Source organism: Gasterosteus aculeatus, chromosome 2, assembly GCF_964276395.1.
Source record: "Gasterosteus aculeatus chromosome 2, fGasAcu3.hap1.1, whole genome shotgun sequence".
Classification (NCBI taxonomy): domain Eukaryota; kingdom Metazoa; phylum Chordata; class Actinopteri; order Perciformes; family Gasterosteidae; genus Gasterosteus; species Gasterosteus aculeatus.
Window position 1 is genome coordinate 22,095,621 of NC_135689.1, and position 18,815 is coordinate 22,114,435.

Below are 18,815 nucleotides of genomic sequence, written 5' to 3' on the forward strand. Positions count from 1 at the left end.
TTTTAAAAGATTAGGTAGAGGACATACAGTTGCTTACGGCCATACCTCTCTGGCTCCGCCTGATCTCGTCAGATCTCAGAAGCTAAGCAGAGTAGGGCCTGGTTAGTACTTGGATGGAAGACCGCCTGGGAATCCCAGGTGCCGTAAGCTTTTTCATTTCTCTCTCTGGAAGAAATCGAGAAGGCATTAGAAAGTGACTCCTTTTTCATTATCAAAACTCCAAAACCTTTGACACATTTTAAAAGATTAGGAAGAGGACATACAGTTGCTTACGGCCATACCTCTCTGGCTCCGCCTGATCTCGTCTGATCTCAGAAGCTAAGCAGAGTAGGGCCTGGTTAGTACTTGGATGGAAGACCGCCTGGGAATCCCAGGTGCTGTAAGCTTTTTCATTTCGATCTGTAAAAGACACAGAGAAGGCCTTAGAAAGTGACTCCATTTAATTGTCAAAACTACAAAACCTTTGACACATTTTAAAAGATTAGGTAGAGGACATACAGTTGCTTACGGCCATACCTCTCTGGCTCCGCCTGATCTCGTCTGATCTCAGAAGCTAAGCAGAGTAGGGCCTGGTTAGTACTTGGATGGAAGACCGCCTGGGAATCCCAGGTGCTGTAAGCTTTTTCATTTCGATCTGTAAAAGACACAGAGAAGGCCTTAGAAAGTGACTCCATTTCATTGTCAAAACTACAAAACCTTTGACACATTTTAAAAGATTAGGAAGAGGACATACAGTTGCTTACGGCCATACCTCTCTGGCTCCGCCTGATCTCGTCAGATCTCAGAAGCTAAGCAGAGTAGGGCCTGGTTAGTACTTGGATGGAAGACCGCCTGGGAATCCCAGGTGCCGTAAGCTTTTCCATTTCTCTCTCTGGAAGAAATCGAGAAGGCATTAGAAAGTGACTCCTTTTTCATTATCTAAACTCCAAAACCTTTGACACATTTTAAAATATTAGGAAGAGGACATACAGTTGCTTACGGCCATACCTCTCTGGCTTCGCCTGATCTCGTCTGATCTCAGAAGCTAAGCAGAGTAGGGCCTGGTTAGTACTTGGATGGAAGACCGCCTGGGAATCCCAGGTGCTGTAAGCTTTTTCATTTCGATCTGTAAAAGACACAGAGAAGGCCTTAGAAAGTGACTCCATTTAATTGTCAAAACTACAAAACCTTTGACACATTTTAAAAGATTAGGAAGAGGACATACAGTTGCTTACGGCCATACCTCTCTGGCTCCGCCTGATCTCGTCTGATCTCAGAAGCTAAGCAGAGTAGGGCCTGGTTAGTACTTGGATGGAAGACCGCCTGGGAATCCCAGGTGCCGTAAGCTTTTTCATTTCTCTCTCTGGAAGAAATCGAGAAGGCATTAGAAAGTGACTCCTTTTTCATTATCTAAACTCCAAAACCTTTGACACATTTTAAAATATTAGGAAGAGGACATACAGTTGCTTACGGCCATACCTCTCTGGCTTCGCCTGATCTCGTCTGATCTCAGAAGCTAAGCAGAGTAGGGCCTGGTTAGTACTTGGATGGAAGACCGCCTGGGAATCCCAGGTGCTGTAAGCTTTTTCATTTCGATCTGTAAAAGACACAGAGAAGGCCTTAGAAAGTGACTCCATTTAATTGTCAAAACTACAAAACCTTTGACACATTTTAAAAGATTAGGTAGAGGACATACAGTTGCTTACGGCCATACCTCTCTGGCTCCGCCTGATCTCGTCAGATCTCAGAAGCTAAGCAGAGTAGGGCCTGGTTAGTACTTGGATGGAAGACCGCCTGGGAATCCCAGGTGCTGTAAGCTTTTTTATTTCGATCTGTAAAAGACACAAAGAAGAACTTAGAAAGTGACTCCATTTCATTGTCAAAACTCCAAAACCTTTGACACATTTTAAAAGATTAGGTAGAGGACATACAGTTGCTTACGGCCATACCTCTCTGGCTCCGCCTGATCTCGTCAGATCTCAGAAGCTAAGCAGAGTAGGGCCTGGTTAGTACTTGGATGGAAGACCGCCTGGGAATCCCAGGTGCTGTAAGCTTTTTCATTTCGATCTGTAAAAGACACAGAGAAGGCCTTAGAAAGTGACTCCATTTAATTGTCAAAACTACAAAACCTTTGACACAATTTAAAAGATTAGGTAGAGGACATACAGTTGCTTACGGCCATACCTCTCTGGCTCCGCCTGATCTCGTCAGATCTCAGAAGCTAAGCAGAGTAGGGCCTGGTTAGTACTTGGATGGAAGACCGCCTGGGAATCCCAGGTGCTGTAAGCTTTTTCATTTCGATCTGTAAAAGACACAGAGAAGGCCTTAGAAAGTGACTCCATTTCATTGTCAAAACTACAAAACCTTTGACACATTTTAAAAGATTAGGAAGAGGACATACAGTTGCTTACGGCCATACCTCTCTGGCTCCGCCTGATCTCGTCAGATCTCAGAAGCTAAGCAGAGTAGGGCCTGGTTAGTACTTGGATGGAAGACCGCCTGGGAATCCCAGGTGCCGTAAGCTTTTTCATTTCTCTCTCTGGAAGAAATCGAGAAGGCATTAGAAAGTGACTCCTTTTTCATTATCTAAACTCCAAAACCTTTGACACATTTTAAAATATTAGGAAGAGGACATACAGTTGCTTACGGCCATACCTCTCTGGCTTCGCCTGATCTCGTCTGATCTCAGAAGCTAAGCAGAGTAGGGCCTGGTTAGTACTTGGATGGAAGACCGCCTGGGAATCCCAGGTGCTGTAAGCTTTTTCATTTCGATCTGTAAAAGACACAGAGAAGGCCTTAGAAAGTGACTCCATTTAATTGTCAAAACTACAAAACCTTTGACACATTTTAAAAGATTAGGTAGAGGACATACAGTTGCTTACGGCCATACCTCTCTGGCTCCGCCTGATCTCGTCAGATCTCAGAAGCTAAGCAGAGTAGGGCCTGGTTAGTACTTGGATGGAAGACCGCCTGGGAATCCCAGGTGCCGTAAGCTTTTTCATTTCTCTCTCTGGAAGAAATCGAGAAGGCATTAGAAAGTGACTCCTTTTTCATTATCAAAACTCCAAAACCTTTGACACATTTTAAAAGATTAGGAAGAGGACATACAGTTGCTTACGGCCATACCTCTCTGGCTCCGCCTGATCTCGTCTGATCTCAGAAGCTAAGCAGAGTAGGGCCTGGTTAGTACTTGGATGGAAGACCGCCTGGGAATCCCAGGTGCCGTAAGCTTTTTCATTTCTCTCTCTGGAAGAAATCGAGAAGGCATTAGAAAGTGACTCCTTTTTCATTATCTAAACTCCAAAACCTTTGACACATTTTAAAATATTAGGAAGAGGACATACAGTTGCTTACGGCCATACCTCTCTGGCTTCGCCTGATCTCGTCTGATCTCAGAAGCTAAGCAGAGTAGGGCCTGGTTAGTACTTGGATGGAAGACCGCCTGGGAATCCCAGGTGCTGTAAGCTTTTTCATTTCGATCTGTAAAAGACACAGAGAAGGCCTTAGAAAGTGACTCCATTTAATTGTCAAAACTACAAAACCTTTGACACATTTTAAAAGATTAGGTAGAGGACATACAGTTGCTTACGGCCATACCTCTCTGGCTCCGCCTGATCTCGTCAGATCTCAGAAGCTAAGCAGAGTAGGGCCTGGTTAGTACTTGGATGGAAGACCGCCTGGGAATCCCAGGTGCTGTAAGCTTTTTTATTTCGATCTGTAAAAGACACAAAGAAGAACTTAGAAAGTGACTCCATTTCATTGTCAAAACTCCAAAACCTTTGACACATTTTAAAAGATTAGGTAGAGGACATACAGTTGCTTACGGCCATACCTCTCTGGCTCCGCCTGATCTCGTCAGATCTCAGAAGCTAAGCAGAGTAGGGCCTGGTTAGTACTTGGATGGAAGACCGCCTGGGAATCCCAGGTGCCGTAAGCTTTTTCATTTCTCTCTCTGGAAGAAATCGAGAAGGCATTAGAAAGTGACTCCTTTTTCATTATCAAAACTCCAAAACCTTTGACACATTTTAAAAGATTAGGAAGAGGACATACAGTTGCTTACGGCCATACCTCTCTGGCTCCGCCTGATCTCGTCTGATCTCAGAAGCTAAGCAGAGTAGGGCCTGGTTAGTACTTGGATGGAAGACCGCCTGGGAATCCCAGGTGCCGTAAGCTTTTTCATTTCTCTCTCTGGAAGAAATCGAGAAGGCATTAGAAAGTGACTCCTTTTTCATTATCTAAACTCCAAAACCTTTGACACATTTTAAAATATTAGGAAGAGGACATACAGTTGCTTACGGCCATACCTCTCTGGCTTCGCCTGATCTCGTCTGATCTCAGAAGCTAAGCAGAGTAGGGCCTGGTTAGTACTTGGATGGAAGACCGCCTGGGAATCCCAGGTGCTGTAAGCTTTTTCATTTCGATCTGTAAAAGACACAGAGAAGGCCTTAGAAAGTGACTCCATTTAATTGTCAAAACTACAAAACCTTTGACACATTTTAAAAGATTAGGTAGAGGACATACAGTTGCTTACGGCCATACCTCTCTGGCTCCGCCTGATCTCGTCAGATCTCAGAAGCTAAGCAGAGTAGGGCCTGGTTAGTACTTGGATGGAAGACCGCCTGGGAATCCCAGGTGCCGTAAGCTTTTTCATTTCTCTCTCTGGAAGAAATCGAGAAGGCATTAGAAAGTGACTCCTTTTTCATTATCAAAACTCCAAAACCTTTGACACATTTTAAAAGATTAGGAAGAGGACATACAGTTGCTTACGGCCATACCTCTCTGGCTCCGCCTGATCTCGTCTGATCTCAGAAGCTAAGCAGAGTAGGGCCTGGTTAGTACTTGGATGGAAGACCGCCTGGGAATCCCAGGTGCCGTAAGCTTTTTCATTTCTCTCTCTGGAAGAAATCGAGAAGGCATTAGAAAGTGACTCCTTTTTCATTATCTAAACTCCAAAACCTTTGACACATTTTAAAATATTAGGAAGAGGACATACAGTTGCTTACGGCCATACCTCTCTGGCTTCGCCTGATCTCGTCTGATCTCAGAAGCTAAGCAGAGTAGGGCCTGGTTAGTACTTGGATGGAAGACCGCCTGGGAATCCCAGGTGCTGTAAGCTTTTTCATTTCGATCTGTAAAAGACACAGAGAAGGCCTTAGAAAGTGACTCCATTTAATTGTCAAAACTACAAAACCTTTGACACATTTTAAAAGATTAGGTAGAGGACATACAGTTGCTTACGGCCATACCTCTCTGGCTCCGCCTGATCTCGTCAGATCTCAGAAGCTAAGCAGAGTAGGGCCTGGTTAGTACTTGGATGGAAGACCGCCTGGGAATCCCAGGTGCCGTAAGCTTTTTCATTTCTCTCTCTGGAAGAAATCGAGAAGGCATTAGAAAGTGACTCCTTTTTCATTATCAAAACTCCAAAACCTTTGACACATTTTAAAAGATTAGGAAGAGGACATACAGTTGCTTACGGCCATACCTCTCTGGCTCCGCCTGATCTCGTCTGATCTCAGAAGCTAAGCAGAGTAGGGCCTGGTTAGTACTTGGATGGAAGACCGCCTGGGAATCCCAGGTGCTGTAAGCTTTTTTATTTCGATCTGTAAAAGACACAAAGAAGAACTTAGAAAGTGACTCCATTTCATTGTCAAAACTCCAAAACCTTTGACACATTTTAAAAGATTAGGTAGAGGACATACAGTTGCTTACGGCCATACCTCTCTGGCTCCGCCTGATCTCGTCAGATCTCAGAAGCTAAGCAGAGTAGGGCCTGGTTAGTACTTGGATGGAAGACCGCCTGGGAATCCCAGGTGCCGTAAGCTTTTTCATTTCTCTCTCTGGAAGAAATCGAGAAGGCATTAGAAAGTGACTCCTTTTTCATTATCAAAACTCCAAAACCTTTGACACATTTTAAAAGATTAGGAAGAGGACATACAGTTGCTTACGGCCATACCTCTCTGGCTCCGCCTGATCTCGTCTGATCTCAGAAGCTAAGCAGAGTAGGGCCTGGTTAGTACTTGGATGGAAGACCGCCTGGGAATCCCAGGTGCCGTAAGCTTTTTCATTTCTCTCTCTGGAAGAAATCGAGAAGGCATTAGAAAGTGACTCCTTTTTCATTATCTAAACTCCAAAACCTTTGACACATTTTAAAATATTAGGAAGAGGACATACAGTTGCTTACGGCCATACCTCTCTGGCTTCGCCTGATCTCGTCTGATCTCAGAAGCTAAGCAGAGTAGGGCCTGGTTAGTACTTGGATGGAAGACCGCCTGGGAATCCCAGGTGCTGTAAGCTTTTTCATTTCGATCTGTAAAAGACACAGAGAAGGCCTTAGAAAGTGACTCCATTTAATTGTCAAAACTACAAAACCTTTGACACATTTTAAAAGATTAGGTAGAGGACATACAGTTGCTTACGGCCATACCTCTCTGGCTCCGCCTGATCTCGTCAGATCTCAGAAGCTAAGCAGAGTAGGGCCTGGTTAGTACTTGGATGGAAGACCGCCTGGGAATCCCAGGTGCCGTAAGCTTTTTCATTTCTCTCTCTGGAAGAAATCGAGAAGGCATTAGAAAGTGACTCCTTTTTCATTATCAAAACTCCAAAACCTTTGACACATTTTAAAAGATTAGGAAGAGGACATACAGTTGCTTACGGCCATACCTCTCTGGCTCCGCCTGATCTCGTCTGATCTCAGAAGCTAAGCAGAGTAGGGCCTGGTTAGTACTTGGATGGAAGACCGCCTGGGAATCCCAGGTGCCGTAAGCTTTTTCATTTCTCTCTCTGGAAGAAATCGAGAAGGCATTAGAAAGTGACTCCTTTTTCATTATCTAAACTCCAAAACCTTTGACACATTTTAAAATATTAGGAAGAGGACATACAGTTGCTTACGGCCATACCTCTCTGGCTTCGCCTGATCTCGTCTGATCTCAGAAGCTAAGCAGAGTAGGGCCTGGTTAGTACTTGGATGGAAGACCGCCTGGGAATCCCAGGTGCTGTAAGCTTTTTCATTTCGATCTGTAAAAGACACAGAGAAGGCCTTAGAAAGTGACTCCATTTAATTGTCAAAACTACAAAACCTTTGACACATTTTAAAAGATTAGGTAGAGGACATACAGTTGCTTACGGCCATACCTCTCTGGCTCCGCCTGATCTCGTCAGATCTCAGAAGCTAAGCAGAGTAGGGCCTGGTTAGTACTTGGATGGAAGACCGCCTGGGAATCCCAGGTGCCGTAAGCTTTTTCATTTCTCTCTCTGGAAGAAATCGAGAAGGCATTAGAAAGTGACTCCTTTTTCATTATCAAAACTCCAAAACCTTTGACACATTTTAAAAGATTAGGAAGAGGACATACAGTTGCTTACGGCCATACCTCTCTGGCTCCGCCTGATCTCGTCTGATCTCAGAAGCTAAGCAGAGTAGGGCCTGGTTAGTACTTGGATGGAAGACCGCCTGGGAATCCCAGGTGCTGTAAGCTTTTTTATTTCGATCTGTAAAAGACACAAAGAAGAACTTAGAAAGTGACTCCATTTCATTGTCAAAACTCCAAAACCTTTGACACATTTTAAAAGATTAGGTAGAGGACATACAGTTGCTTACGGCCATACCTCTCTGGCTCCGCCTGATCTCGTCAGATCTCAGAAGCTAAGCAGAGTAGGGCCTGGTTAGTACTTGGATGGAAGACCGCCTGGGAATCCCAGGTGCCGTAAGCTTTTTCATTTCTCTCTCTGGAAGAAATCGAGAAGGCATTAGAAAGTGACTCCTTTTTCATTATCTAAACTCCAAAACCTTTGACACATTTTAAAATATAAGGAAGAGGACATACAGTTGCTTACGGCCATACCTCTCTGGCTTCGCCTGATCTCGTCTGATCTCAGAAGCTAAGCAGAGTAGGGCCTGGTTAGTACTTGGATGGAAGACCGCCTGGGAATCCCAGGTGCTGTAAGCTTTTTCATTTCGATCTGTAAAAGACACAGAGAAGGCCTTAGAAAGTGACTCCATTTAATTGTCAAAACTACAAAACCTTTGACACATTTTAAAAGATTAGGTAGAGGACATACAGTTGCTTACGGCCATACCTCTCTGGCTCCGCCTGATCTCGTCTGATCTCAGAAGCTAAGCAGAGTAGGGCCTGGTTAGTACTTGGATGGAAGACCGCCTGGGAATCCCAGGTGCTGTAAGCTTTTTCATTTCGATCTGTAAAAGACACAGAGAAGGCCTTAGAAAGTGACTCCATTTAATTGTCAAAACTACAAAACCTTTGACACATTTTAAAAGATTAGGTAGAGGACATACAGTTGCTTACGGCCATACCTCTCTGGCTCCGCCTGATCTCGTCAGATCTCAGAAGCTAAGCAGAGTAGGGCCTGGTTAGTACTTGGATGGAAGACCGCCTGGGAATCCCAGGTGCTGTAAGCTTTTTCATTTCGATCTGTAAAAGACACAGAGAAGGCCTTAGAAAGTGACTCCATTTAATTGTCAAAACTACAAAACCTTTGACACATTTTAAAAGATTAGGTAGAGGACATACAGTTGCTTACGGCCATACCTCTCTGGCTCCGCCTGATCTCGTCAGATCTCAGAAGCTAAGCAGAGTAGGGCCTGGTTAGTACTTGGATGGAAGACCGCCTGGGAATCCCAGGTGCTGTAAGCTTTTTCATTTCGATCTGTAAAAGACACAGAGAAGGCCTTAGAAAGTGACTCCATTTCATTGTCAAAACTACAAAACCTTTGACACATTTTAAAAGATTAGGAAGAGGACATACAGTTGCTTACGGCCATACCTCTCTGGCTCCGCCTGATCTCGTCAGATCTCAGAAGCTAAGCAGAGTAGGGCCTGGTTAGTACTTGGATGGAAGACCGCCTGGGAATCCCAGGTGCCGTAAGCTTTTTCATTTCTCTCTCTGGAAGAAATCGAGAAGGCATTAGAAAGTGACTCCTTTTTCATTATCAAAACTCCAAAACCTTTGACACATTTTAAAAGATTAGGAAGAGGACATACAGTTGCTTACGGCCATACCTCTCTGGCTCCGCCTGATCTCGTCTGATCTCAGAAGCTAAGCAGAGTAGGGCCTGGTTAGTACTTGGATGGAAGACCGCCTGGGAATCCCAGGTGCCGTAAGCTTTTTCATTTCTCTCTCTGGAAGAAATCGAGAAGGCATTAGAAAGTGACTCCTTTTTCATTATCTAAACTCCAAAACCTTTGACACATTTTAAAATATTAGGAAGAGGACATACAGTTGCTTACGGCCATACCTCTCTGGCTTCGCCTGATCTCGTCTGATCTCAGAAGCTAAGCAGAGTAGGGCCTGGTTAGTACTTGGATGGAAGACCGCCTGGGAATCCCAGGTGCTGTAAGCTTTTTCATTTCGATCTGTAAAAGACACAGAGAAGGCCTTAGAAAGTGACTCCATTTAATTGTCAAAACTACAAAACCTTTGACACATTTTAAAAGATTAGGTAGAGGACATACAGTTGCTTACGGCCATACCTCTCTGGCTCCGCCTGATCTCGTCAGATCTCAGAAGCTAAGCAGAGTAGGGCCTGGTTAGTACTTGGATGGAAGACCGCCTGGGAATCCCAGGTGCCGTAAGCTTTTTCATTTCTCTCTCTGGAAGAAATCGAGAAGGCATTAGAAAGTGACTCCTTTTTCATTATCAAAACTCCAAAACCTTTGACACATTTTAAAAGATTAGGAAGAGGACATACAGTTGCTTACGGCCATACCTCTCTGGCTTCGCCTGATCTCGTCTGATCTCAGAAGCTAAGCAGAGTAGGGCCTGGTTAGTACTTGGATGGAAGACCGCCTGGGAATCCCAGGTGCTGTAAGCTTTTTTATTTCGATCTGTAAAAGACACAAAGAAGAACTTAGAAAGTGACTCCATTTCATTGTCAAAACTCCAAAACCTTTGACACATTTTAAAAGATTAGGTAGAGGACATACAGTTGCTTACGGCCATACCTCTCTGGCTCCGCCTGATCTCGTCAGATCTCAGAAGCTAAGCAGAGTAGGGCCTGGTTAGTACTTGGATGGAAGACCGCCTGGGAATCCCAGGTGCTGTAAGCTTTTTCATTTCGATCTGTAAAAGACACAGAGAAGGCCTTAGAAAGTGACTCCATTTAATTGTCAAAACTACAAAACCTTTGACACATTTTAAAAGATTAGGTAGAGGACATACAGTTGCTTACGGCCATACCTCTCTGGCTCCGCCTGATCTCGTCAGATCTCAGAAGCTAAGCAGAGTAGGGCCTGGTTAGTACTTGGATGGAAGACCGCCTGGGAATCCCAGGTGCTGTAAGCTTTTTCATTTCGATCTGTAAAAGACACAGAGAAGGCCTTAGAAAGTGACTCCATTTCATTGTCAAAACTACAAAACCTTTGACACATTTTAAAAGATTAGGAAGAGGACATACAGTTGCTTACGGCCATACCTCTCTGGCTCCGCCTGATCTCGTCAGATCTCAGAAGCTAAGCAGAGTAGGGCCTGGTTAGTACTTGGATGGAAGACCGCCTGGGAATCCCAGGTGCCGTAAGCTTTTTCATTTCTCTCTCTGGAAGAAATCGAGAAGGCATTAGAAAGTGACTCCTTTTTCATTATCTAAACTCCAAAACCTTTGACACATTTTAAAATATTAGGAAGAGGACATACAGTTGCTTACGGCCATACCTCTCTGGCTTCGCCTGATCTCGTCTGATCTCAGAAGCTAAGCAGAGTAGGGCCTGGTTAGTACTTGGATGGAAGACCGCCTGGGAATCCCAGGTGCTGTAAGCTTTTTCATTTCGATCTGTAAAAGACACAGAGAAGGCCTTAGAAAGTGACTCCATTTAATTGTCAAAACTACAAAACCTTTGACACATTTTAAAAGATTAGGTAGAGGACGTACAGTTGCTTACGGCCATACCTCTCTGGCTCCGCCTGATCTCGTCAGATCTCAGAAGCTAAGCAGAGTAGGGCCTGGTTAGTACTTGGATGGAAGACCGCCTGGGAATCCCAGGTGCCGTAAGCTTTTTCATTTCTCTCTCTGGAAGAAATCGAGAAGGCATTAGAAAGTGACTCCTTTTTCATTATCAAAACTCCAAAACCTTTGACACATTTTAAAAGATTAGGAAGAGGACATACAGTTGCTTACGGCCATACCTCTCTGGCTCCGCCTGATCTCGTCTGATCTCAGAAGCTAAGCAGAGTAGGGCCTGGTTAGTACTTGGATGGAAGACCGCCTGGGAATCCCAGGTGCCGTAAGCTTTTTCATTTCTCTCTCTGGAAGAAATCGAGAAGGCATTAGAAAGTGACTCCTTTTTCATTATCTAAACTCCAAAACCTTTGACACATTTTAAAATATTAGGAAGAGGACATACAGTTGCTTACGGCCATACCTCTCTGGCTTCGCCTGATCTCGTCTGATCTCAGAAGCTAAGCAGAGTAGGGCCTGGTTAGTACTTGGATGGAAGACCGCCTGGGAATCCCAGGTGCTGTAAGCTTTTTCATTTCGATCTGTAAAAGACACAGAGAAGGCCTTAGAAAGTGACTCCATTTAATTGTCAAAACTACAAAACCTTTGACACATTTTAAAAGATTAGGTAAAGGACATAGAGTTGCTTACGGCCATACCTCTCTGGCTCCGCCTGATCTCGTCAGATCTCAGAAGCTAAGCAGAGTAGGGCCTGGTTAGTACTTGGATGGAAGACCGCCTGGGAATCCCAGGTGCCGTAAGCTTTTTCATTTCTCTCTCTGGAAGAAATCGAGAAGGCATTAGAAAGTGACTCCTTTTTCATTATCAAAACTCCAAAACCTTTGACACATTTTAAAAGATTAGGAAGAGGACATACAGTTGCTTACGGCCATACCTCTCTGGCTCCGCCTGATCTCGTCTGATCTCAGAAGCTAAGCAGAGTAGGGCCTGGTTAGTACTTGGATGGAAGACCGCCTGGGAATCCCAGGTGCTGTAAGCTTTTTTATTTCGATCTGTAAAAGACACAAAGAAGAACTTAGAAAGTGACTCCATTTCATTGTCAAAACTCCAAAACCTTTGACACATTTTAAAAGATTAGGTAGAGGACATACAGTTGCTTACGGCCATACCTCTCTGGCTCCGCCTGATCTCGTCAGATCTCAGAAGCTAAGCAGAGTAGGGCCTGGTTAGTACTTGGATGGAAGACCGCCTGGGAATCCCAGGTGCTGTAAGCTTTTTCATTTCGATCTGTAAAAGACACAGAGAAGGCCTTAGAAAGTGACTCCATTTAATTGTCAAAACTACAAAACCTTTGACACATTTTAAAAGATTAGATAGAGGACTTACAGTTGCTTACGGCCATACCTCTCTGGCTCCGCCTGATCTCGTCTGATCTCAGAAGCTAAGGAGAGTAGGGCCTGGTTAGTACTTGGATGGAAGACCGCCTGGGAATCCCAGGTGCCGTAAGCTTTTTCATTTCTATCTGTAAAAGACACAGAGAAGGCCTTAGAAAGTGACTCCATTTCATTGTCAAAACTACAAAACCTTTGACACATTTTAAAAGATTAGGTAGAGGACATACAGTTGCTTACAGCCATACCTCTCTGGCTCCGCCTGATCTCGTCTGATCTCAGAAGCTAAGCAGAGTAGGGCCTGGTTAGTACTTGGATGGAAGACCGCCTGGGAATCCCAGGTGCCGTAAGCTTTTTCATTTCTCTCTCTGGAAGAAATCGAGAAGGCATTAGAAAGTGACTCCTTTTTCATTATCAAAACTCCAAAACCTTTGACACATTTTAAAAGATTAGGAAGAGGACATACAGTTGCTTACGGCCATACCTCTCTGGCTCCGCCTGATCTCGTCTGATCTCAGAAGCTAAGCAGAGTAGGGCCTGGTTAGTACTTGGATGGAAGACCGCCTGGGAATCCCAGGTGCTGTAAGCTTTTTTATTTCGATCTGTAAAAGACACAAAGAAGAACTTAGAAAGTGACTCCATTTCATTGTCAAAACTCCAAAACCTTTGACACATTTTAAAAGATTAGGTAGAGGACATACAGTTGCTTACGGCCATACCTCTCTGGCTCCGCCTGATCTCGTCAGATCTCAGAAGCTAAGCAGAGTAGGGCCTGGTTAGTACTTGGATGGAAGACCGCCTGGGAATCCCAGGTGCTGTAAGCTTTTTCATTTCGATCTGTAAAAGACACAGAGAAGGCCTTAGAAAGTGACTCCATTTAATTGTCAAAACTACAAAACCTTTGACACATTTTAAAAGATTAGGTAGAGGACTTACAGTTGCTTACGGCCATACCTCTCTGGCTCCGCCTGATCTCGTCTGATCTCAGAAGCTAAGGAGAGTAGGGCCTGGTTAGTACTTGGATGGAAGACCGCCTGGGAATCCCAGGTGCCGTAAGCTTTTTCATTTCTATCTGTAAAAGACACAGAGAAGGCCTTAGAAAGTGACTCCATTTCATTGTCAAAACTACAAAACCTTTGACACATTTTAAAAGATTAGGTAGAGGACATACAGTTGCTTACAGCCATACCTCTCTGGCTCCGCCTGATCTCGTCTGATCTCAGAAGCTAAGCAGAGTAGGGCCTGGTTAGTACTTGGATGGAAGACCGCCTGGGAATCCCAGGTGCCGTAAGCTTTTTCATTTCTCTCTCTGGAAGAAATCGAGAAGGCATTAGAAAGTGACTCCTTTTTCATTATCTAAACTCCAAAACCTTTGACACATTTTAAAATATTAGGAAGAGGACATACAGTTGCTTACGGCCATACCTCTCTGGCTTCGCCTGATCTCGTCTGATCTCAGAAGCTAAGCAGAGTAGGGCCTGGTTAGTACTTGGATGGAAGACCGCCTGGGAATCCCAGGTGCTGTAAGCTTTTTCATTTCGATCTGTAAAAGACACAGAGAAGGCCTTAGAAAGTGACTCCATTTAATTGTCAAAACTACAAAACCTTTGACACATTTTAAAAGATTAGGTAGAGGACATACAGATGCTTACGGCCATACCTCTCTGGCTCCGCCTGATCTCGTCAGATCTCAGAAGCTAAGCAGAGTAGGGCCTGGTTAGTACTTGGATGGAAGACCGCCTGGGAATCCCAGGTGCCGTAAGCTTTTTCATTTCTCTCTCTGGAAGAAATCGAGAAGGCATTAGAAAGTGACTCCTTTTTCATTATCAAAACTCCAAAACCTTTGACACATTTTAAAAGATTAGGAAGAGGACATACAGTTGCTTACGGCCATACCTCTCTGGCTCCGCCTGATCTCGTCTGATCTCAGAAGCTAAGCAGAGTAGGGCCTGGTTAGTACTTGGATGGAAGACCGCCTGGGAATCCCAGGTGCTGTAAGCTTTTTTATTTCGATCTGTAAAAGACACAAAGAAGAACTTAGAAAGTGACTCCATTTCATTGTCAAAACTACAAAACCTTTGACACATTTTAAAAGATTAGGAAGAGGACATACAGTTGCTTACGGCCATACCTCTCTGGCTCCGCCTGATCTCGTCAGATCTCAGAAGCTAAGCAGAGTAGGGCCTGGTTAGTACTTGGATGGAAGACCGCCTGGGAATCCCAGGTGCCGTAAGCTTTTTCATTTCTCTCTCTGGAAGAAATCGAGAAGGCATTAGAAAGTGACTCCTTTTTCATTATCTAAACTCCAAAACCTTTGACACATTTTAAAATATTAGGAAGAGGACATACAGTTGCTTACGGCCATACCTCTCTGGCTTCGCCTGATCTCGTCTGATCTCAGAAGCTAAGCAGAGTAGGGCCTGGTTAGTACTTGGATGGAAGACCGCCTGGGAATCCCAGGTGCTGTAAGCTTTTTCATTTCGATCTGTAAAAGACACAGAGAAGGCCTTAGAAAGTGACTCCATTTAATTGTCAAAACTACAAAACCTTTGACACATTTTAAAAGATTAGGTAGAGGACATACAGTTGCTTACGGCCATACCTCTCTGGCTCCGCCTGATCTCGTCAGATCTCAGAAGCTAAGCAGAGTAGGGCCTGGTTAGTACTTGGATGGAAGACCGCCTGGGAATCCCAGGTGCCGTAAGCTTTTTCATTTCTCTCTCTGGAAGAAATCGAGAAGGCATTAGAAAGTGACTCCTTTTTCATTATCAAAACTCCAAAACCTTTGACACATTTTAAAAGATTAGGAAGAGGACATACAGTTGCTTACGGCCATACCTCTCTGGCTCCGCCTGATCTCGTCTGATCTCAGAAGCTAAGCAGAGTAGGGCCTGGTTAGTACTTGGATGGAAGACCGCCTGGGAATCCCAGGTGCTGTAAGCTTTTTCATTTCGATCTGTAAAAGACACAGAGAAGGCCTTAGAAAGTGACTCCATTTCATTGTCAAAACTACAAAACCTTTGACACATTTTAAAAGATTAGGTAGAGGACATACAGTTGCTTACGGCCATACCTCTCTGGCTCCGCCTGATCTCGTCTGATCTCAGAAGCTAAGCAGAGTAGGGCCTGGTTAGTACTTGGATGGAAGACCGCCTGGGAATCCCAGGTGCCGTAAGCTTTTTCATTTCTATCTGTAAAAGACACAGAGAAGGCCTTAGAAAGTGACTCCATTTCATTGTCAAAACTACAAAACCTTTGACACATTTTAAAAGATTAGGTAGAGGACATACAGTTGCTTACGGCCATACCTCTCTGGCTCCGCCTGATCTCGTCTGATCTCAGAAGCTAAGCAGAGTAGGGCCTGGTTAGTACTTGGATGGAAGACCGCCTGGGAATCCCAGGTGCTGTAAGCTTTTTCATTTCGATCTGTAAAAGACACAGAGAAGGCCTTAGAAAGTGACTCCATTTCATTGTCAAAACTACAAAACCTTTGACACATTTTAAAAGATTAGGAAGAGGACATACAGTTGCTTACGGCCATACCTCTCTGGCTCCGCCTGATCTCGTCAGATCTCAGAAGCTAAGCAGAGTAGGGCCTGGTTAGTACTTGGATGGAAGACCGCCTGGGAATCCCAGGTGCCGTAAGCTTTTTCATTTCTCTCTCTGGAAGAAATCGAGAAGGCATTAGAAAGTGACTCCTTTTTCATTATCAAAACTCCAAAACCTTTGACACATTTTAAAAGATTAGGAAGAGGACATACAGTTGCTTACGGCCATACCTCTCTGGCTCGGCCTGATCTCGTCTGATCTCAGAAGCTAAGCAGAGTAGGGCCTGGTTAGTACTTGGATGGAAGACCGCCTGGGAATCCCAGGTGCTGTAAGCTTTTTCATTTCGATCTGTAAAAGACACAGAGAAGGCCTTAGAAAGTGACTCCATTTCATTGTCAAAACTACAAAACCTTTGACACATTTTAAAAGATTAGGAAGAGGACATACAGTTGCTTACGGCCATACCTCTCTGGCTCCGCCTGATCTCGTCAGATCTCAGAAGCTAAGCAGAGTAGGGCCTGGTTAGTACTTGGATGGAAGACCGCCTGGGAATCCCAGGTGCCGTAAGCTTTTTCATTTCTCTCTCTGGAAGAAATCGAGAAGGCATTAGAAAGTGACTCCTTTTTCATTATCTAAACTCCAAAACCTTTGACACATTTTAAAATATTAGGAAGAGGACATACAGTTGCTTACGGCCATACCTCTCTGGCTTCGCCTGATCTCGTCTGATCTCAGAAGCTAAGCAGAGTAGGGCCTGGTTAGTACTTGGATGGAAGACCGCCTGGGAATCCCAGGTGCTGTAAGCTTTTTTATTTCGATCTGTAAAAGACACAAAGAAGAACTTAGAAAGTGACTCCATTTCATTGTATAAACTCCAAAACCTTTGACACATTTTAAAAGATTAGGTAGAGGACATACAGTTGCTTACGGCCATACCTCTCTGGCTCCGCCTGATCTCGTCTGATCTCAGAAGCTAAGCAGAGTAGGGCCTGGTTAGTACTTGGATGGAAGACCGCCTGGGAATCCCAGGTGCTGTAAGCTTTTTCATTTCGATCTGTAAAAGACACAGAGAAGGCCTTAGAAAGTGACTCCATTTCATTGTCAAAACTACAAAACCTTTGACACATTTTAAAAGATTAGGAAGAGGACATACAGTTGCTTACGGCCATACCTCTCTGGCTCCGCCTGATCTCATCAGATCTCAGAAGCTAAGCAGAGTAGGGCCTGGTTAGTACTTGGATGGAAGACCGCCTGGGAATCCCAGGTGCCGTAAGCTTTTTCATTTCTCTCTCTGGAAGAAATCGAGAAGGCATTAGAAAGTGACTCCTTTTTCATTATCAAAACTCCAAAACCTTTGACACATTTTAAAAGATTAGGAAGAGGACATACAGTTGCTTACGGCCATACCTCTCTGGCTCCGCCTGATCTCGTCTGATCTCAGAAGCTAAGCAGAGTAGGGCCTGGTTAGTACTTGGATGGAAGACCGCCTGGGAATCCCAGGTGCCGTAAGCTTTTTCATTTCTCTCTCTGGAAGAAATCGAGAAGGCATTAGAAAGTGACTCCTTTTTCATTATCTAAACTCCAAAACCTTTGACACATTTTAAAATATTAGGAAGAGGACATACAGTTGCTTACGGCCATACCTCTCTGGCTTCGCCTGATCTCGTCTGATCTCAGAAGCTAAGCAGAGTAGGGCCTGGTTAGTACTTGGATGGAAGACCGCCTGGGAATCCCAGGTGCTGTAAGCTTTTTCATTTCGATCTGTAAAAGACACAGAGAAGGCCTTAGAAAGTGACTCCATTTAATTGTCAAAACTACAAAACCTTTGACACATTTTAAAAGATTAGGTAGAGGACATACAGTTGCTTACGGCCATACCTCTCCGGCTCCGCCTGATCTCGTCAGATCTCAGAAGCTAAGCAGAGTAGGGCCTGGTTAGTACTTGGATGGAAGACCGCCTGGGAATCCCAGGTGCCGTAAGCTTTTTCATTTCTCTCTCTGGAAGAAATCGAGAAGGCATTAGAAAGTGACTCCTTTTTCATTATCAAAACTCCAAAACCTTTGACACATTTTAAAAGATTAGGAAGAGGACATACAGTTGCTTACGGCCATACCTCTCTGGCTCCGCCTGATCTCGTCTGATCTCAGAAGCTAAGCAGAGTAGGGCCTGGTTAGTACTTGGATGGAAGACCGCCTGGGAATCCCAGGTGCCGTAAGCTTTTTCATTTCTCTCTCTGGAAGAAATCGAGAAGGCATTAGAAAGTGACTCCTTTTTCATTATCTAAACTCCAAAACCTTTGACACATTTTAAAATATTAGGAAGAGGACATACAGTTGCTTACGGCCATACCTCTCTGGCTTCGCCTGATCTCGTCTGATCTCAGAAGCTAAGCAGAGTAGGGCCTGGTTAGTACTTGGATGGAAGACCGCCTGGGAATCCCAGGTGCTGTAAGCTTTTTCATTTCGATCTGTAAAAGACACAGAGAAGGCCTTAGAAAGTGACTCCATTTAATTGTCAAAACTACAAAACCTTTGACACATTTTAAAAGATTAGGTAGAGGACATACAGTTGCTTACGGCCATACCTCTCTGGCTCCGCCTGATCTCGTCAGATCTCAGAAGCTAAGCAGAGTAGGGCCTGGTTAGTACTTGGATGGAAGACCGCCTGGGAATCCCAGGTGCCGTAAGCTTTTTCATTTCTCTCTCTGGAAGAAATCGAGAAGGCATTAGAAAGTGACTCCTTTTTCATTATCAAAACTCCAAAACCTTTGACACATTTTAAAAGATTAGGAAGAGGACATACAGTTGCTTACGGCCATACCTCTCTGGCTCCGCCTGATCTCGTCTGATCTCAGAAGCTAAGCAGAGTAGGGCCTGGTTAGTACTTGGATGGAAGACCGCCTGGGAATCCCAGGTGCTGTAAGCTTTTTTATTTCGATCTGTAAAAGACACAAAGAAGAACTTAGAAAGTGACTCCATTTCATTGTCAA

General features: G+C 44.3%; 80 non-coding genes across 80 annotated transcripts; all 80 read left to right on the plus strand.

The window, feature by feature from the left end:
- The first annotated feature begins 31 nt into the window (after nt 1-31).
- Nucleotides 32-150, plus strand: LOC144404099 (5S ribosomal RNA). Its single transcript, XR_013466039.1, has one exon. It is a non-coding gene; the product is annotated as a 5S ribosomal RNA (ribosomal RNA).
- Nucleotides 151-267: 117 nt separating this feature from the next.
- LOC144395860 (5S ribosomal RNA) lies at nt 268-386 on the plus strand. Its single transcript, XR_013458004.1, has one exon. It is a non-coding gene; the product is annotated as a 5S ribosomal RNA (ribosomal RNA).
- Nucleotides 387-502: 116 nt separating this feature from the next.
- LOC144395861 (5S ribosomal RNA) lies at nt 503-621 on the plus strand. Its single transcript, XR_013458005.1, has one exon. It is a non-coding gene; the product is annotated as a 5S ribosomal RNA (ribosomal RNA).
- Nucleotides 622-737: 116 nt separating this feature from the next.
- Nucleotides 738-856, plus strand: LOC144404110 (5S ribosomal RNA). The gene has a single exon (XR_013466050.1). It is a non-coding gene; the product is annotated as a 5S ribosomal RNA (ribosomal RNA).
- A 117-nt stretch (nt 857-973) lies between these two features.
- LOC144391150 (5S ribosomal RNA) lies at nt 974-1,092 on the plus strand. The gene has a single exon (XR_013455037.1). It is a non-coding gene; the product is annotated as a 5S ribosomal RNA (ribosomal RNA).
- Nucleotides 1,093-1,208: 116 nt separating this feature from the next.
- LOC144401520 (5S ribosomal RNA) lies at nt 1,209-1,327 on the plus strand. The gene has a single exon (XR_013463455.1). It is a non-coding gene; the product is annotated as a 5S ribosomal RNA (ribosomal RNA).
- A 117-nt stretch (nt 1,328-1,444) lies between these two features.
- Nucleotides 1,445-1,563, plus strand: LOC144391152 (5S ribosomal RNA). Its single transcript, XR_013455041.1, has one exon. It is a non-coding gene; the product is annotated as a 5S ribosomal RNA (ribosomal RNA).
- A 116-nt stretch (nt 1,564-1,679) lies between these two features.
- Nucleotides 1,680-1,798, plus strand: LOC144389684 (5S ribosomal RNA). The gene has a single exon (XR_013453826.1). It is a non-coding gene; the product is annotated as a 5S ribosomal RNA (ribosomal RNA).
- A 116-nt stretch (nt 1,799-1,914) lies between these two features.
- On the plus strand, nt 1,915-2,033 carry LOC144389686 (5S ribosomal RNA). The gene has a single exon (XR_013453828.1). It is a non-coding gene; the product is annotated as a 5S ribosomal RNA (ribosomal RNA).
- A 116-nt stretch (nt 2,034-2,149) lies between these two features.
- On the plus strand, nt 2,150-2,268 carry LOC144389687 (5S ribosomal RNA). The gene has a single exon (XR_013453829.1). It is a non-coding gene; the product is annotated as a 5S ribosomal RNA (ribosomal RNA).
- Nucleotides 2,269-2,384: 116 nt separating this feature from the next.
- Nucleotides 2,385-2,503, plus strand: LOC144404121 (5S ribosomal RNA). The gene has a single exon (XR_013466061.1). It is a non-coding gene; the product is annotated as a 5S ribosomal RNA (ribosomal RNA).
- Nucleotides 2,504-2,620: 117 nt separating this feature from the next.
- LOC144391154 (5S ribosomal RNA) lies at nt 2,621-2,739 on the plus strand. The gene has a single exon (XR_013455042.1). It is a non-coding gene; the product is annotated as a 5S ribosomal RNA (ribosomal RNA).
- A 116-nt stretch (nt 2,740-2,855) lies between these two features.
- On the plus strand, nt 2,856-2,974 carry LOC144404132 (5S ribosomal RNA). Its single transcript, XR_013466072.1, has one exon. It is a non-coding gene; the product is annotated as a 5S ribosomal RNA (ribosomal RNA).
- A 117-nt stretch (nt 2,975-3,091) lies between these two features.
- On the plus strand, nt 3,092-3,210 carry LOC144401521 (5S ribosomal RNA). Its single transcript, XR_013463456.1, has one exon. It is a non-coding gene; the product is annotated as a 5S ribosomal RNA (ribosomal RNA).
- Nucleotides 3,211-3,327: 117 nt separating this feature from the next.
- LOC144391159 (5S ribosomal RNA) lies at nt 3,328-3,446 on the plus strand. The gene has a single exon (XR_013455050.1). It is a non-coding gene; the product is annotated as a 5S ribosomal RNA (ribosomal RNA).
- A 116-nt stretch (nt 3,447-3,562) lies between these two features.
- Nucleotides 3,563-3,681, plus strand: LOC144389688 (5S ribosomal RNA). Its single transcript, XR_013453830.1, has one exon. It is a non-coding gene; the product is annotated as a 5S ribosomal RNA (ribosomal RNA).
- A 116-nt stretch (nt 3,682-3,797) lies between these two features.
- On the plus strand, nt 3,798-3,916 carry LOC144404144 (5S ribosomal RNA). The gene has a single exon (XR_013466084.1). It is a non-coding gene; the product is annotated as a 5S ribosomal RNA (ribosomal RNA).
- Nucleotides 3,917-4,033: 117 nt separating this feature from the next.
- On the plus strand, nt 4,034-4,152 carry LOC144401522 (5S ribosomal RNA). The gene has a single exon (XR_013463457.1). It is a non-coding gene; the product is annotated as a 5S ribosomal RNA (ribosomal RNA).
- Nucleotides 4,153-4,269: 117 nt separating this feature from the next.
- Nucleotides 4,270-4,388, plus strand: LOC144391165 (5S ribosomal RNA). The gene has a single exon (XR_013455054.1). It is a non-coding gene; the product is annotated as a 5S ribosomal RNA (ribosomal RNA).
- A 116-nt stretch (nt 4,389-4,504) lies between these two features.
- Nucleotides 4,505-4,623, plus strand: LOC144404155 (5S ribosomal RNA). Its single transcript, XR_013466095.1, has one exon. It is a non-coding gene; the product is annotated as a 5S ribosomal RNA (ribosomal RNA).
- A 117-nt stretch (nt 4,624-4,740) lies between these two features.
- LOC144401523 (5S ribosomal RNA) lies at nt 4,741-4,859 on the plus strand. The gene has a single exon (XR_013463458.1). It is a non-coding gene; the product is annotated as a 5S ribosomal RNA (ribosomal RNA).
- Nucleotides 4,860-4,976: 117 nt separating this feature from the next.
- LOC144391169 (5S ribosomal RNA) lies at nt 4,977-5,095 on the plus strand. Its single transcript, XR_013455057.1, has one exon. It is a non-coding gene; the product is annotated as a 5S ribosomal RNA (ribosomal RNA).
- A 116-nt stretch (nt 5,096-5,211) lies between these two features.
- LOC144404166 (5S ribosomal RNA) lies at nt 5,212-5,330 on the plus strand. The gene has a single exon (XR_013466106.1). It is a non-coding gene; the product is annotated as a 5S ribosomal RNA (ribosomal RNA).
- Nucleotides 5,331-5,447: 117 nt separating this feature from the next.
- Nucleotides 5,448-5,566, plus strand: LOC144395862 (5S ribosomal RNA). The gene has a single exon (XR_013458006.1). It is a non-coding gene; the product is annotated as a 5S ribosomal RNA (ribosomal RNA).
- A 116-nt stretch (nt 5,567-5,682) lies between these two features.
- LOC144404177 (5S ribosomal RNA) lies at nt 5,683-5,801 on the plus strand. The gene has a single exon (XR_013466117.1). It is a non-coding gene; the product is annotated as a 5S ribosomal RNA (ribosomal RNA).
- A 117-nt stretch (nt 5,802-5,918) lies between these two features.
- Nucleotides 5,919-6,037, plus strand: LOC144401525 (5S ribosomal RNA). Its single transcript, XR_013463460.1, has one exon. It is a non-coding gene; the product is annotated as a 5S ribosomal RNA (ribosomal RNA).
- A 117-nt stretch (nt 6,038-6,154) lies between these two features.
- LOC144391171 (5S ribosomal RNA) lies at nt 6,155-6,273 on the plus strand. Its single transcript, XR_013455059.1, has one exon. It is a non-coding gene; the product is annotated as a 5S ribosomal RNA (ribosomal RNA).
- Nucleotides 6,274-6,389: 116 nt separating this feature from the next.
- Nucleotides 6,390-6,508, plus strand: LOC144404188 (5S ribosomal RNA). Its single transcript, XR_013466128.1, has one exon. It is a non-coding gene; the product is annotated as a 5S ribosomal RNA (ribosomal RNA).
- Nucleotides 6,509-6,625: 117 nt separating this feature from the next.
- Nucleotides 6,626-6,744, plus strand: LOC144401526 (5S ribosomal RNA). Its single transcript, XR_013463461.1, has one exon. It is a non-coding gene; the product is annotated as a 5S ribosomal RNA (ribosomal RNA).
- Nucleotides 6,745-6,861: 117 nt separating this feature from the next.
- LOC144391172 (5S ribosomal RNA) lies at nt 6,862-6,980 on the plus strand. The gene has a single exon (XR_013455060.1). It is a non-coding gene; the product is annotated as a 5S ribosomal RNA (ribosomal RNA).
- A 116-nt stretch (nt 6,981-7,096) lies between these two features.
- On the plus strand, nt 7,097-7,215 carry LOC144404199 (5S ribosomal RNA). Its single transcript, XR_013466139.1, has one exon. It is a non-coding gene; the product is annotated as a 5S ribosomal RNA (ribosomal RNA).
- A 117-nt stretch (nt 7,216-7,332) lies between these two features.
- On the plus strand, nt 7,333-7,451 carry LOC144395863 (5S ribosomal RNA). The gene has a single exon (XR_013458007.1). It is a non-coding gene; the product is annotated as a 5S ribosomal RNA (ribosomal RNA).
- Nucleotides 7,452-7,567: 116 nt separating this feature from the next.
- Nucleotides 7,568-7,686, plus strand: LOC144404210 (5S ribosomal RNA). The gene has a single exon (XR_013466150.1). It is a non-coding gene; the product is annotated as a 5S ribosomal RNA (ribosomal RNA).
- Nucleotides 7,687-7,803: 117 nt separating this feature from the next.
- LOC144391173 (5S ribosomal RNA) lies at nt 7,804-7,922 on the plus strand. The gene has a single exon (XR_013455061.1). It is a non-coding gene; the product is annotated as a 5S ribosomal RNA (ribosomal RNA).
- Nucleotides 7,923-8,038: 116 nt separating this feature from the next.
- On the plus strand, nt 8,039-8,157 carry LOC144395864 (5S ribosomal RNA). Its single transcript, XR_013458008.1, has one exon. It is a non-coding gene; the product is annotated as a 5S ribosomal RNA (ribosomal RNA).
- Nucleotides 8,158-8,273: 116 nt separating this feature from the next.
- On the plus strand, nt 8,274-8,392 carry LOC144389689 (5S ribosomal RNA). The gene has a single exon (XR_013453832.1). It is a non-coding gene; the product is annotated as a 5S ribosomal RNA (ribosomal RNA).
- A 116-nt stretch (nt 8,393-8,508) lies between these two features.
- On the plus strand, nt 8,509-8,627 carry LOC144389690 (5S ribosomal RNA). The gene has a single exon (XR_013453833.1). It is a non-coding gene; the product is annotated as a 5S ribosomal RNA (ribosomal RNA).
- Nucleotides 8,628-8,743: 116 nt separating this feature from the next.
- Nucleotides 8,744-8,862, plus strand: LOC144404221 (5S ribosomal RNA). Its single transcript, XR_013466161.1, has one exon. It is a non-coding gene; the product is annotated as a 5S ribosomal RNA (ribosomal RNA).
- Nucleotides 8,863-8,979: 117 nt separating this feature from the next.
- LOC144401527 (5S ribosomal RNA) lies at nt 8,980-9,098 on the plus strand. Its single transcript, XR_013463462.1, has one exon. It is a non-coding gene; the product is annotated as a 5S ribosomal RNA (ribosomal RNA).
- A 117-nt stretch (nt 9,099-9,215) lies between these two features.
- On the plus strand, nt 9,216-9,334 carry LOC144391179 (5S ribosomal RNA). Its single transcript, XR_013455069.1, has one exon. It is a non-coding gene; the product is annotated as a 5S ribosomal RNA (ribosomal RNA).
- Nucleotides 9,335-9,450: 116 nt separating this feature from the next.
- Nucleotides 9,451-9,569, plus strand: LOC144404232 (5S ribosomal RNA). The gene has a single exon (XR_013466172.1). It is a non-coding gene; the product is annotated as a 5S ribosomal RNA (ribosomal RNA).
- A 117-nt stretch (nt 9,570-9,686) lies between these two features.
- On the plus strand, nt 9,687-9,805 carry LOC144391185 (5S ribosomal RNA). Its single transcript, XR_013455071.1, has one exon. It is a non-coding gene; the product is annotated as a 5S ribosomal RNA (ribosomal RNA).
- Nucleotides 9,806-9,921: 116 nt separating this feature from the next.
- Nucleotides 9,922-10,040, plus strand: LOC144389692 (5S ribosomal RNA). Its single transcript, XR_013453838.1, has one exon. It is a non-coding gene; the product is annotated as a 5S ribosomal RNA (ribosomal RNA).
- Nucleotides 10,041-10,156: 116 nt separating this feature from the next.
- On the plus strand, nt 10,157-10,275 carry LOC144389694 (5S ribosomal RNA). Its single transcript, XR_013453839.1, has one exon. It is a non-coding gene; the product is annotated as a 5S ribosomal RNA (ribosomal RNA).
- A 116-nt stretch (nt 10,276-10,391) lies between these two features.
- On the plus strand, nt 10,392-10,510 carry LOC144404243 (5S ribosomal RNA). The gene has a single exon (XR_013466183.1). It is a non-coding gene; the product is annotated as a 5S ribosomal RNA (ribosomal RNA).
- A 117-nt stretch (nt 10,511-10,627) lies between these two features.
- LOC144391188 (5S ribosomal RNA) lies at nt 10,628-10,746 on the plus strand. The gene has a single exon (XR_013455080.1). It is a non-coding gene; the product is annotated as a 5S ribosomal RNA (ribosomal RNA).
- Nucleotides 10,747-10,862: 116 nt separating this feature from the next.
- On the plus strand, nt 10,863-10,981 carry LOC144404255 (5S ribosomal RNA). Its single transcript, XR_013466195.1, has one exon. It is a non-coding gene; the product is annotated as a 5S ribosomal RNA (ribosomal RNA).
- A 117-nt stretch (nt 10,982-11,098) lies between these two features.
- On the plus strand, nt 11,099-11,217 carry LOC144401528 (5S ribosomal RNA). Its single transcript, XR_013463463.1, has one exon. It is a non-coding gene; the product is annotated as a 5S ribosomal RNA (ribosomal RNA).
- Nucleotides 11,218-11,334: 117 nt separating this feature from the next.
- LOC144391194 (5S ribosomal RNA) lies at nt 11,335-11,453 on the plus strand. The gene has a single exon (XR_013455088.1). It is a non-coding gene; the product is annotated as a 5S ribosomal RNA (ribosomal RNA).
- A 116-nt stretch (nt 11,454-11,569) lies between these two features.
- Nucleotides 11,570-11,688, plus strand: LOC144404266 (5S ribosomal RNA). Its single transcript, XR_013466206.1, has one exon. It is a non-coding gene; the product is annotated as a 5S ribosomal RNA (ribosomal RNA).
- A 117-nt stretch (nt 11,689-11,805) lies between these two features.
- Nucleotides 11,806-11,924, plus strand: LOC144395866 (5S ribosomal RNA). The gene has a single exon (XR_013458010.1). It is a non-coding gene; the product is annotated as a 5S ribosomal RNA (ribosomal RNA).
- A 116-nt stretch (nt 11,925-12,040) lies between these two features.
- Nucleotides 12,041-12,159, plus strand: LOC144389696 (5S ribosomal RNA). The gene has a single exon (XR_013453841.1). It is a non-coding gene; the product is annotated as a 5S ribosomal RNA (ribosomal RNA).
- Nucleotides 12,160-12,275: 116 nt separating this feature from the next.
- LOC144398986 (5S ribosomal RNA) lies at nt 12,276-12,394 on the plus strand. Its single transcript, XR_013461131.1, has one exon. It is a non-coding gene; the product is annotated as a 5S ribosomal RNA (ribosomal RNA).
- Nucleotides 12,395-12,510: 116 nt separating this feature from the next.
- On the plus strand, nt 12,511-12,629 carry LOC144398715 (5S ribosomal RNA). Its single transcript, XR_013460862.1, has one exon. It is a non-coding gene; the product is annotated as a 5S ribosomal RNA (ribosomal RNA).
- A 117-nt stretch (nt 12,630-12,746) lies between these two features.
- On the plus strand, nt 12,747-12,865 carry LOC144395867 (5S ribosomal RNA). Its single transcript, XR_013458011.1, has one exon. It is a non-coding gene; the product is annotated as a 5S ribosomal RNA (ribosomal RNA).
- A 116-nt stretch (nt 12,866-12,981) lies between these two features.
- LOC144389697 (5S ribosomal RNA) lies at nt 12,982-13,100 on the plus strand. The gene has a single exon (XR_013453842.1). It is a non-coding gene; the product is annotated as a 5S ribosomal RNA (ribosomal RNA).
- A 116-nt stretch (nt 13,101-13,216) lies between these two features.
- On the plus strand, nt 13,217-13,335 carry LOC144398987 (5S ribosomal RNA). Its single transcript, XR_013461132.1, has one exon. It is a non-coding gene; the product is annotated as a 5S ribosomal RNA (ribosomal RNA).
- A 116-nt stretch (nt 13,336-13,451) lies between these two features.
- Nucleotides 13,452-13,570, plus strand: LOC144398716 (5S ribosomal RNA). The gene has a single exon (XR_013460863.1). It is a non-coding gene; the product is annotated as a 5S ribosomal RNA (ribosomal RNA).
- A 117-nt stretch (nt 13,571-13,687) lies between these two features.
- LOC144391201 (5S ribosomal RNA) lies at nt 13,688-13,806 on the plus strand. Its single transcript, XR_013455093.1, has one exon. It is a non-coding gene; the product is annotated as a 5S ribosomal RNA (ribosomal RNA).
- Nucleotides 13,807-13,922: 116 nt separating this feature from the next.
- Nucleotides 13,923-14,041, plus strand: LOC144404277 (5S ribosomal RNA). The gene has a single exon (XR_013466217.1). It is a non-coding gene; the product is annotated as a 5S ribosomal RNA (ribosomal RNA).
- A 117-nt stretch (nt 14,042-14,158) lies between these two features.
- On the plus strand, nt 14,159-14,277 carry LOC144395868 (5S ribosomal RNA). Its single transcript, XR_013458012.1, has one exon. It is a non-coding gene; the product is annotated as a 5S ribosomal RNA (ribosomal RNA).
- Nucleotides 14,278-14,393: 116 nt separating this feature from the next.
- LOC144404288 (5S ribosomal RNA) lies at nt 14,394-14,512 on the plus strand. The gene has a single exon (XR_013466228.1). It is a non-coding gene; the product is annotated as a 5S ribosomal RNA (ribosomal RNA).
- A 117-nt stretch (nt 14,513-14,629) lies between these two features.
- LOC144391203 (5S ribosomal RNA) lies at nt 14,630-14,748 on the plus strand. The gene has a single exon (XR_013455094.1). It is a non-coding gene; the product is annotated as a 5S ribosomal RNA (ribosomal RNA).
- Nucleotides 14,749-14,864: 116 nt separating this feature from the next.
- Nucleotides 14,865-14,983, plus strand: LOC144404299 (5S ribosomal RNA). Its single transcript, XR_013466239.1, has one exon. It is a non-coding gene; the product is annotated as a 5S ribosomal RNA (ribosomal RNA).
- A 117-nt stretch (nt 14,984-15,100) lies between these two features.
- Nucleotides 15,101-15,219, plus strand: LOC144395869 (5S ribosomal RNA). The gene has a single exon (XR_013458013.1). It is a non-coding gene; the product is annotated as a 5S ribosomal RNA (ribosomal RNA).
- Nucleotides 15,220-15,335: 116 nt separating this feature from the next.
- On the plus strand, nt 15,336-15,454 carry LOC144401529 (5S ribosomal RNA). Its single transcript, XR_013463464.1, has one exon. It is a non-coding gene; the product is annotated as a 5S ribosomal RNA (ribosomal RNA).
- Nucleotides 15,455-15,570: 116 nt separating this feature from the next.
- On the plus strand, nt 15,571-15,689 carry LOC144395870 (5S ribosomal RNA). The gene has a single exon (XR_013458014.1). It is a non-coding gene; the product is annotated as a 5S ribosomal RNA (ribosomal RNA).
- A 116-nt stretch (nt 15,690-15,805) lies between these two features.
- Nucleotides 15,806-15,924, plus strand: LOC144404310 (5S ribosomal RNA). The gene has a single exon (XR_013466250.1). It is a non-coding gene; the product is annotated as a 5S ribosomal RNA (ribosomal RNA).
- Nucleotides 15,925-16,041: 117 nt separating this feature from the next.
- LOC144399191 (5S ribosomal RNA) lies at nt 16,042-16,160 on the plus strand. Its single transcript, XR_013461336.1, has one exon. It is a non-coding gene; the product is annotated as a 5S ribosomal RNA (ribosomal RNA).
- Nucleotides 16,161-16,276: 116 nt separating this feature from the next.
- LOC144404321 (5S ribosomal RNA) lies at nt 16,277-16,395 on the plus strand. The gene has a single exon (XR_013466261.1). It is a non-coding gene; the product is annotated as a 5S ribosomal RNA (ribosomal RNA).
- Nucleotides 16,396-16,512: 117 nt separating this feature from the next.
- On the plus strand, nt 16,513-16,631 carry LOC144391207 (5S ribosomal RNA). The gene has a single exon (XR_013455099.1). It is a non-coding gene; the product is annotated as a 5S ribosomal RNA (ribosomal RNA).
- Nucleotides 16,632-16,747: 116 nt separating this feature from the next.
- LOC144395871 (5S ribosomal RNA) lies at nt 16,748-16,866 on the plus strand. The gene has a single exon (XR_013458015.1). It is a non-coding gene; the product is annotated as a 5S ribosomal RNA (ribosomal RNA).
- Nucleotides 16,867-16,982: 116 nt separating this feature from the next.
- LOC144401352 (5S ribosomal RNA) lies at nt 16,983-17,101 on the plus strand. The gene has a single exon (XR_013463287.1). It is a non-coding gene; the product is annotated as a 5S ribosomal RNA (ribosomal RNA).
- A 117-nt stretch (nt 17,102-17,218) lies between these two features.
- On the plus strand, nt 17,219-17,337 carry LOC144401530 (5S ribosomal RNA). The gene has a single exon (XR_013463465.1). It is a non-coding gene; the product is annotated as a 5S ribosomal RNA (ribosomal RNA).
- Nucleotides 17,338-17,454: 117 nt separating this feature from the next.
- LOC144391216 (5S ribosomal RNA) lies at nt 17,455-17,573 on the plus strand. The gene has a single exon (XR_013455105.1). It is a non-coding gene; the product is annotated as a 5S ribosomal RNA (ribosomal RNA).
- Nucleotides 17,574-17,689: 116 nt separating this feature from the next.
- On the plus strand, nt 17,690-17,808 carry LOC144398170 (5S ribosomal RNA). The gene has a single exon (XR_013460317.1). It is a non-coding gene; the product is annotated as a 5S ribosomal RNA (ribosomal RNA).
- Nucleotides 17,809-17,925: 117 nt separating this feature from the next.
- Nucleotides 17,926-18,044, plus strand: LOC144401531 (5S ribosomal RNA). Its single transcript, XR_013463466.1, has one exon. It is a non-coding gene; the product is annotated as a 5S ribosomal RNA (ribosomal RNA).
- A 117-nt stretch (nt 18,045-18,161) lies between these two features.
- Nucleotides 18,162-18,280, plus strand: LOC144391217 (5S ribosomal RNA). Its single transcript, XR_013455113.1, has one exon. It is a non-coding gene; the product is annotated as a 5S ribosomal RNA (ribosomal RNA).
- Nucleotides 18,281-18,396: 116 nt separating this feature from the next.
- On the plus strand, nt 18,397-18,515 carry LOC144404332 (5S ribosomal RNA). The gene has a single exon (XR_013466272.1). It is a non-coding gene; the product is annotated as a 5S ribosomal RNA (ribosomal RNA).
- A 117-nt stretch (nt 18,516-18,632) lies between these two features.
- Nucleotides 18,633-18,751, plus strand: LOC144395872 (5S ribosomal RNA). The gene has a single exon (XR_013458016.1). It is a non-coding gene; the product is annotated as a 5S ribosomal RNA (ribosomal RNA).
- Nucleotides 18,752-18,815: the final 64 nt, after the last annotated feature.